This window comes from Uranotaenia lowii, chromosome 3, assembly GCF_029784155.1.
Source record: "Uranotaenia lowii strain MFRU-FL chromosome 3, ASM2978415v1, whole genome shotgun sequence".
NCBI classification, from domain to species: Eukaryota; Metazoa; Arthropoda; class Insecta; order Diptera; family Culicidae; genus Uranotaenia; species Uranotaenia lowii.
Window position 1 is genome coordinate 336,820,101 of NC_073693.1, and position 10,444 is coordinate 336,830,544.

Genomic DNA, 10,444 nt, shown 5'->3' on the forward strand with positions numbered 1-10,444 from the left:
GAGTTTTTCATCTTAGCAGTCGCCTTCAAAATGGTTTCCTCTTCTATTACAATGTTGTTTAGAGATGAGTTCAGGGAAGGGACGTTCCGTGCAGCGTTAGTTATTTGATCGGAAGAAATAGGTCCAGAAGTGAAAACACTAGAAAATTTTTTTGCAAGCAAATTACATATGTCCGCATCCGAATTTCCCATCTCGTCGTCCAAGAACATGCGAGTTGGTAATCCCGTTTCTCTTCGTTGATCCTTGACATGTTTCCAAAATGATTTAGGATTTTTCTTGAAGTTTCGTTGCAGTCGTGTCAAATAGTTCTTGTAGCATCGAGAGCTAGCTTTTTTATACGCTGAATTAAGTATTCGGTAGTGGTCTTTAGTTCTTTGTGATTTGTTCCTATTATAATTGCGAAAGGCTTTGCATTTCAAAGTTTTCATCTGGCGTAATTCTTTGGTTATCCATGGAGCTCTAAAGTTTCCAGTTATCAAACGTTTCGGAACGTGACGATCAATAATGTAATTGATGATGTGAGAAAACGTTTCTGCTGCGGCGTTGGGCTCCGAAAGTACGAGCTCAGATTCCCAGTCGATGGAATCTAACACAACAGAAATAGCTTGAAAATCAGCGTTATTATAATCGAGAAAGAATGCAGCTGGTTTCTCGGAAGAAAAAACCGAGCCGGAAACCTCAATCGAGATAAGTAACGCAGGATGATGACGAACTAATTTGACCAACGGCGCAGGAGCTAGTTCAATCGTCGCACTAAATCCTTCATTCACAAAACATAAATCGAGCAGACGACCGTTCTCATTTTCAACGCTGTTGATCTGCCGGAGAGTAGCTGTGCTCAAAGAATCAAGAATGATTTCGGAAGGTGCCGAGAACGAGGAACGAGCTGGGTCAGGATATAAAAATACGCCTTGGGCGGGAGACCATTCGATATTCGGCAAATTGAAATCACCGATGATTAACATGTCGTCTTCAGGTGAGGCAAGCGACATAACTTTGATCAGGCACCTGGAGAAAGAATCGGCAATACTCACATCTCGAGTGCGATCTGGAGGAAAATATACCACACACACAAATAGCTTCCGGTTACCGATATCGATGCGGACCCACACTATTTCCAAATCATTCCAGGAATTGTCGTCGATAGACACGGCTTGCAGTGTAGATTTCACGGCCAGTAAAACCCCGCCTCCAGTTGACTTCCGACTGTTGCAGGGGCTACGATCGCAGCGAAACACAACATAGTCAGAGCTAAAAGCCTGACTAGTAAAGGTCTTGTCGTTCAGCCATGTTTCGGTAAGGGCAATAACATCGTAGCAGCAGCAAGAGGTGGCCAGCAGATACTCGTTTACGCAAGAGTTAATGCCTCCGACGTTCTGGTAAAAAATGCTCATATCGTCGCGACGCCCAGAAAGCAAAATGGGAAGTTGCACACTAGAAGGTAAAATTTCATCACCAAGAGAAGAACCATTTTGAGCTGTGTACTTGCCTGCGGATGCAGGCTGGAGAACCCCGTCGCCGCTATCGATCTCAGGGCCGGGACGACTGCTGACGATGGCTGGAATCAGCGCGACTGAGTCGATGGGTTCAGGGGACTCCAAAATGCCTAATACGTTGCGTCCCGGTGTAGTCAACCCAGTAGAGATGATGATGTTTTGTTCCGGCGTTTCATTACATTGAAAAGCAAAAGTTTCAATCGGCGTTAGTTCAGTTTGCCTAACAGTCAGGCCAAACTCAAATCTGCAAGGCGGAGGACGATAACTGGTCGAATAAGAGGGTAAAGGAGTGTACTTGCCTGCCAGCACAGGCTGGACAGCCCCGTTGCCTTCTTCGAACACAGGGCCGGGACGGCTGTTGACGCTGGCGGGAAACTGCGCGACTGTGACGAAGGGCTCGGGGGCGTCCATTGTGCTAAGTGCGGTGCGTCCCGGTGATCCAATAGCTATACGTTCAGCATGTTGCTTTGATGAGTGGTTTCCACGTGCATTAATCGGCTCTTTTTCGGTACATTTCAGGTGAAGATTGTGATGATGAGGTCTACAAAATGATGGGCAGTCACTGGACGAATCAAAAATTAAACAAGGATACTTGCCTGACTTCGGCGGTTGGAAAGCCCCTTTGCCTTTTTCGAACACAGGGCCGGGGCGACTGCTGACGCTGGCTGGAATCTGCGCGACTGTGACGAAGGGCTCAGGGGCTTCCAAAAAGCTAAATTCGGTGCACCCCGGGGATCCAAACAGCAGATGTCGATCATTGGAATCGTGGGCGAAACTGATAGTTTCGGTCGTAGTTGACAAACTCCCGAAAACTGAGTCCATTTGGCCAGGTTTCAGGGTCCAAAGCTAAATCCTTAAGGTCTGGATTAACACCAACTTTGAAAGACACGAAGCGCATAGTGCTAGTATCGGTGCCTTTGGGTACGAGCTTAACCACGTGCGTGGTATCCGTTTGAAGGTTGGCCTTAACCATCGAGGCGACGTCGTCCTCACTCACATCAGTTTTGATACGCGAAATGTACAGCCAAAACAGGTTCTCGTTTTCGTTGTTGCATATGGGAACCGAAACAACGTCAGCAGATGATCGTTTTGCACCCAATTTGCATGGTTCGCTTATCGGTGCATCTGGAGCACGAAGTCTTTTAAGCGCACGACGAAAGTCAGGACGGGCAGGTGTCAGTGTTGGTATTGGGGTGGAAGGTTGCTTAGTACAGATTTGCTTAATTTCCAAGCGAAGTTCAGAAATAGCTTCTGTCAGTTGAGCTATACCTTTTTGCTCAGGAGGCGGTGCAAAGGCGAGGCTACGAAAGTGAGCGTTTTCGAAAAGCCCAGCGCATTCGTCGCACATCCAAAACGCGTTTTTGGAAAGCGATTTTAAGCTGCGGGCTGCGGCATTGCTAACGCTAACACAAGTTAGATGGAATTCCTTTCCGCAAATACCACGGCAGACCATGAATTCGATCCCGTTGATCGTGCCGCAACAACTAGAGCATGCTTTCGCCATAATCGCCCGGAAGGTATGCAATAGGCAACGAAAAAAAATTGAATGCAAGGTTTTTGCTTCCGAATTTTTACGCAAGGTGTAGCTTCAGTTGCAAAAATAAAGAAACCCGTGTAAAGAAAACAAATGAGGTCTGCCTTGAACAAAATCGCCGCTCCAGGTGATATTCACAGCACAAAATTAGCACACTTTAAACGTTCATAGAGACAAACTAAATCAATGTTTAGTCGAACACGCACATCTATGGTACTGAAAACACTTTTCCACAAATTAAAATGAAGTATTTGCATGAAAAATATAATGATTAAAAATTGATAAATGTATCACATAACAACATTAAAGCAGTGTCGCCATTCCCGATTAATCGATCTTTTCCGTTTGTTACAAGAGGGAATTGTTTTTGTATTAAAAATATGCACAAAAAACAGACACAAAATTACAAATTTGTAAAAGCTTTCTACATACGGCATGAAAAAAAAACCAAGCGCTTTTTTGTAAGGTGAACCGGAGTGAATGCATTAAAACAACATTAATCAAAATCTAAATATCTCGGACAGCTTATGTAATGTACTAATAATAAATATTTTATAGATGAAAAAAACTTATTTCAAGGTATTTTTATTAAGATTTTTTAATGAATGTGAGAGATGGGGATTTTTTTTTATTATCTGACAATTTGCGCCGGGGGTCTTCAGATTTTCCCCAAAATTGAAAATTTGGTTCATTTTTGCGACTTAAAAACACATGTATTTTTTCAGATTTCTAACATTTTTATTTTTTGAGTTAGCTTCGGTTAGATTTTTTTGTAAATAAAAAATAACCATTTTTCAAAGCTACATAACTCTGTTGTTTCTCAACGGAAATTATAAAATAGCACATCAAAATGCATTGAAATTTTATCAGCTTTCCAAATAGAATAGTTGAAAAAAATTAAATAATGACCTTCAACATGAAAAGTTGTAAATAAACTTTAAATGGCGTCTAAAAGTACCGTCTGCACCACCGAATATTTTGCAAAAAATACCATTGTGTAGCTCGATTCATGATGCAACTTTCATCTGAAGACACCAAAGTGGGCCATTAACACCTTGAAGAGTTATGAATGAAATAATGACAATAAATCTCTTTTTTTGCATCGGAAACAAACGATGGTCAAACAACTGCACTCACATATGGAGATAGCAAGCACTTCTAACAACATGGAAACAAAAGAACTTACCAAAGCAGGTAAAAAACACTACTTTTTCGTGCTTTGTAGATTGTTTGCAGCAAAACTGACTTTGAATTTTAACCAAAATTTTGAGTATCGTATTGTTTAAGTGATATAACTAATAATGGGAATGTTGCTTTTACAACCTGGTCACATACTATGTAACTTATTAATTTTTCGATCAAAGATCATTGTGAAGCATAATCAATGCCAATAGTAGAAGGTTCAGTTCCTGTGTTTGGGATCACAAAAATGTGATTAAAAAAATGAAATATAGACGTGCTATACATAGTTTTTATATCGGGAGCTAAGCACTGGACACCACAATTCTTTCCCATTGATCAAAAAAGTATGAGAAAGTGGCACAAATTTTGTAGAAATAATCAAAGAGCTCAGTATGGCCAGCCCAGGCTGTAAAATGATGGAAATATGATACTTTTAACGTATTCGTTTTCTACATTCGCCCAGTTTTGAGGTTTACCATACTAAAACGAACATAATTCGTCGTCAGCGTTTTGCTACCTCGATCGTTTACACACGAATCTTCAGTGTTCCACCGTCCATTTTAAATCAAATCTGGGGAATTAAGGATGCAAAACTTACCGCATAAACTTCTAAAAATGACAGTAAAATGTGCATAACTTGTTGTGACCTGGTGCAAAACTGGGTATAAACAAATACGATAATAGATTTTTGGATATAACATGAAGTCAGTTAAGCTGCAACAATCTACCGCCCCTTCTTTCATAACAGTCCCATATACAAAAATAAGCAAGCGAGACAATCAGCTTTTACTGTTTGGAATATATTTTTTACTTGTGACCACCACTTTCAGCATAAACGAAAATCGTTTCTCGGTTGTCATAATAAATCTTTAGGCCTGAAATTTTCGAAATTGGCTTATTGGTAAGGTCGAGAGCGCCATTTTTATTCATTATGGGACTGTTAATCGACCATATTTGAAACCTTTTTCGAATCTACTAGCATAACATTCCCATACAAAATATATTTTTCTCACCAAGCTACTTTCTAAAACTTGAATTTGATCATTTTTGAACTTCTAAATGCAATTGTAAGAAAAAGAAACATACTTTTACAAAAATATATCATGAATTCCACATTGTAAGTTGAATCTTTTTACGATTTTTGGTTGCATCCGATAGTTTTTCGCTCAGGAAGTCATTCCTAAAAAAGTCAGACCTGCCTTCGAAAACTAGTGTGCATCATTCGACATCAAGTGAGTTAAAAAAATGTTTAAAAGATTCAAAGCAATAAACCAAAGACTATTTCGCCGAAAGAAACATTGAAAAGTAACCAAATCCGTGGTATTTCACACATGGGACTGTTATTCAGGTATATTTCATATAGGACTGCCACGAATTGATTTTTTTTTTCGAAATTTCTAGAACAAAACCTCTTTTTTTAGTTTTTTATGTAGAAGCCTTATGTTGACCTAAAATGGCGAAAATTCATGTGGGACTGTTACGCGAGTAAGGGCAGTCTGAAAAGGACGAAAAAATAGTGTTTTTTACCTGCTTTGGTAAGTTCTTTTGTTTCCATGTTGTTAGAAGTGCTTGCTAACTCCATATGTGAGTGCAGTTGTTTGACCATCGTTTGTTTCCGATGCAAAAAAAGAGATTTATTGTCATTATTTCATTCATAACTCTTCAAGGTGTTAATGGCCCACTTTGGTGTCTTCAGATGAAAGTTGCATCATGAATCGAGCTACACAATGGTATTTTTTGCAAAATATTCGGTGGTGCAGACGGTACTTTTAGACGCCATTTAAAGTTTATTTACAACTTTTCATGTTGAAGGTCATTATTTAATTTTTTTCAACTATTCTATTTGGAAAGCTGATAAAATTTCAATGCATTTTGATGTGCTATTTTATTCCGTTGAGAAACAACAGAGTTATGTAGCTTTGAAAAATGGTTATTTTTTATTTACAAAAAAATCTAACCGAAGCTAACTCAAAAAATAAAAATGTTAGAAATCTGAAAAAATACATGTGTTTTTAAGTTGCAAAAATGATCCAAATTTTCAATTTTGGGGAAAATCTGAAGACCCCCGGCGCAAACCCGTCAGATAATAAAAAAAAATCCCCAGATATCAAACAATTTTTTTTTTGAAAAAGTAATTTTTGGAAATTTGCTGTAATTTCCTAAAATTAACAAATTCTAGCAAATTTTTCAATCTTCATCAATCACAAACACCTTCCTTTACCCAATTCACAAGGTTTAGAAAAAAATTTCAAAAATGTATTGAAATAAATTAAAAAATTCTAAAATTATTTTTCAAATGATCATGAATGCTAAATGAAAAAAAAACTCGACCAGGAATCGAACTCGAGTTTTCCGATTATCTCTCCGACACTTTACCAATAGGTAAATCGTCAGATGTAAACTAGTCAAGCTGTAGCTCTATACTTCAGTTGACTTCTTCAAATTTTATTCTGCTGCTAGATTCTACGGCAGAAAACGCTCATCGTGCCCCGATTGATGATGCTTATGCTGCCCCTACAGTGACTGATTTTCAGATTTCAGCACAAAAATTTAAAATGCATTTTTAAACGTTTGTAACAATGATGTAAATCACATATAATTGCTGTTTTCTATGGTTAAATAAGCGTCCTCCTTAAGGTGACCATTATGCCCTTATTTTCCTTAAATGAGAAAAAAAGATCGAAAGATCGGATCGAAAATGAACCGATTTAATCGATTTTTTTTGCCCGAAGAATCGATCCAAAAAATCGAAAATCGGAGTTGAAAAGATCGATCTTCCCAGGATCGATCCAAGATCGACCAATCCTAGTAGGGAGTATTCTGCTTCAACTGCTTCTGCGGGTCCACTTCGTCGCTGCGCTTCCAATCGTGGTCATCAACTGACCATTCGATGCAATGGAACCGTAGGGTAGTTGAATGAATTTTTACGAACCCGTTTGAAGGGATCAAAAACACCCTCTGGAACCAGATCGATATGAGTCGGTTTGGCGGCTATGGTTGTCCTTGCATTTTTTTAATCTAAAAATTATTCTATTAAGGCAATTCACTTTTACAAAGCAGTATTATGCCGAGAGTCAGATTTGGTTTTAGAATTGCGAGGAGGTTGGAAGAGATTTTTGGATGAGGAGGAAGGGTTTGGGTAAGGAACACGATTTATTGCACTGGTCGATTTCTGAGCCTCGGAATTGTTGTTGAGGGTCATCTTCAGCCTCGTCACCTGAGGCGATTGGCGAAGCTTGAGGGGTTGATCTTTTGCGGGGCGGCGAAACGGTCAAATGGATAGCTGGAGTGATACGTTCTATCGAGTGATGCTGATGAATTCGTTTTGTTGTTTGTTGTTGCTGTTGTTGGTTCTTCTGTTAGTTCGGTTTGGTCGGTGCGGTGTGTTTTTTCGGCTGCTGTTTCTTCCTTTGTTGGTTGAAGATTTCGTTGTGAGACTTCACAATTTCTGCGTAGCTGATGGTATTCGGCGATTGAACTGTTCTACGAGCAGCGTCCAGTGTAATGTGTTGTTCCGTTTTCACTTCAAGAACAGCAGTTTCGTATATGTATACGGGCCAATTTCTGTCGAGCGGAGAGTGGTTTCCTTTACAATTTGCACAGAATTTAGTTTTGGCAGTGCATGATTCGCTGCTAAGTGTGCCTGAGCAAACTATGCATGCCTTTTCTGTCATACATTAGCTTTTTGGGTGTCCATATTTCAAACAAAGTCTGCATATTAAGGGCTGGGGATAGTAATGTCGAGTTCTCAAATGAATAAATCCGAAATTAATAAACTCCGGGACAACAGTCGAATTAATAGTGAGCACAAAAGTCGGGGTTTCAATAATTCCAATCGTTGTTTTTTCGTTATTCGTCTCACATCAATTATTCTTTTGCGACTGTTTTTTTACCGGAATTGGATGATCAGGAATTTCGGGGATAATTAACTAGACTTAATTAGCTGGACAAACGTATATTGCACAAAAAAACGAATCAAAACGCGATGGTTCGCACAAGAACCGAAATTTATATTTTTTGTCACGATCAACCAGGAACGAAAACAAAGGGACGCGTGCGTACTTTTCTGATGGGCAGTTTATTGGATTCTAAATCTTTAGCCTGTGGGATACAGGCACAGGGCTATTAGCGCCAGATTCTAGGCGTTCTATTTTTGGAGAGCGAGAGTTATTTCAAATTTTTATCAAAAGAGACGTATTCGAACAGGGATAACGACAACCAGATTATCGTACCAACGGCGACGATAGCTCTTTTAAAAGTTCTTTCTTGGACATACCGTCGACCTCGCTGCATCTTACTACGAACTTTTTGCTGTTTAGCTCGGGATGACGGCCAATTTCTATTGGCGTGCCATCGATGAGCGAAGTAAGAGTAAATATCTTTCTGGCTTGATCTTTACTGCGAATCTTCAAAACGTACCAGTTTTCATTTAGCACAAAGTAACCACTTTCTATTTCACCCGCGTGCTGCTCAATCGATCGTCCGATGATGAACGGATTTTTCGGAGGTTCGAAACCATTTTTCGCTTTCAAAAATATAATCTTCCGTGCACACCTTGAGGATCCATCCATTCCGGAATGGTCCTATCCGGATGATGTCCTGGGGAAGGACTCATCCCGCGGAGAACACACTTGTCAAACTAACTTTCATTCGAAGAAGAACAATAGCCTTTCTATTGTGGTTTTCGAGTGCGTTAAAGTACGTCCGATTCCACTGAAGGCAGAAGACAAACGGGTTGTCCTTGTGGTGGATGCCAATTTCCAGATGATTCTCTGGATGGTGCCCGCATCGCTTTGGCTCCACAGGCTCCTCGAAAGAGCAACGGAACCCGATGGATTACTGTGGACTCTGCCCACTGTGTTCGTTGGATCCTTTGCCTCTTGGGATGGCAATTTGGTGGACCCAACTAGCGGATGGACACGGGATGTTCGGGACCTACTGGCCAGTGCTTCGGCCACGTGTAACCGGAATTGGTTGAGTCGCCTTGGTAGGATTCGTTGCCTTGAATCCTCCTGACTCAGGATGGCAATGGCAAAGTAGCGGATTGAAAAGCGGTGATTTACTGACCCGTTTGCCTCGTACGAACGGAAGCTTTGTTGAACCCACTATGGCGGGATTCTATGCCAGATTCCTTTAGCCAGAATCTTCAAGCAAAATCTGAAAGGTCCTGGATGGAAACTATGGTTAGGAAGGGTTCTTTTAATTAACTGTAAACCAGCTCACTTGACTTTAATGATTTCGGAGCTCTTAATTATCTTTCCACTTAACTATTTTAACTTCATTTGGCCTTTGCTTGATTTGGCTAAATGATACGCTCTACAAGTTGTTTGCGCTTGCGTGGCCACAGGTGGAAAGGAAGTTTTCTTGCTAAGTGTCAGGGAGTTGGAAACTACTTCTTAACCTAATTTCCGTTCCGTTTCTCACTGACAGTTATGGCGCTGCCATTCCCGTTCGTTGAGTTAGCGCTTTCAATGTGTGTGTTTATGTATTTTAAATTTAAATCTGCTGAATGTTTTTCCTATCATTTTCATTTGAAGCGTCTTATTTATTTTCATTTTAACCTAGCAGAACTAATCTATTTTGTTCCTACTAAAGTGAGTTCCATCGGAAAATTGTCGATGAACTACTTGATGGACTCTTAAAAGCTTTGGCACCTTGGCCTTAACACCGGCCATAAGATTCTGCACAACCTGTGAATCAACCGTTTTATACATGTAAACCCATACTTTCTTCAGTTCCTCGACTGTGAAGGTAGTGAATACCTTAGGTCGTCTAAGAAGGTGCTGCTGCATAATCGCCCAGTACTTCTCGATGGGGCGGAGCTCCGAAGTGTTGAGAAGGTTGAACATTTTCGGCACGAAATTGAGCTTATGGTCCGCATACCACTTTAGCACGTCCTTGGAGTAGTGACATGAGGCAAAATCCGGCCAGAAGATTGTTGGGACGTTGTGGGCCTTCAGGAGAGAAAGTAGCCGCTTCTGAGGGCATTCTTTCAAGTTTCAAGTACACCTGTCCGTTCATCGTGTTCTGGGCCACAAAAGTTGCACTCCGCTTCCCACACGCGCAGATGGCTTTCCAAACCAGGAACTAAATATTCGAAAATTTGGACATCTTCTGAGTGAAAAACAGGTTTCCGGGGATCTGTTTGAAGTCGACCTTCACATATGTTTCGTCGGCCGTGATACAGCATCCAAATTTCGTCAACATGTAAAGGTACAAATTCCCGGCACGG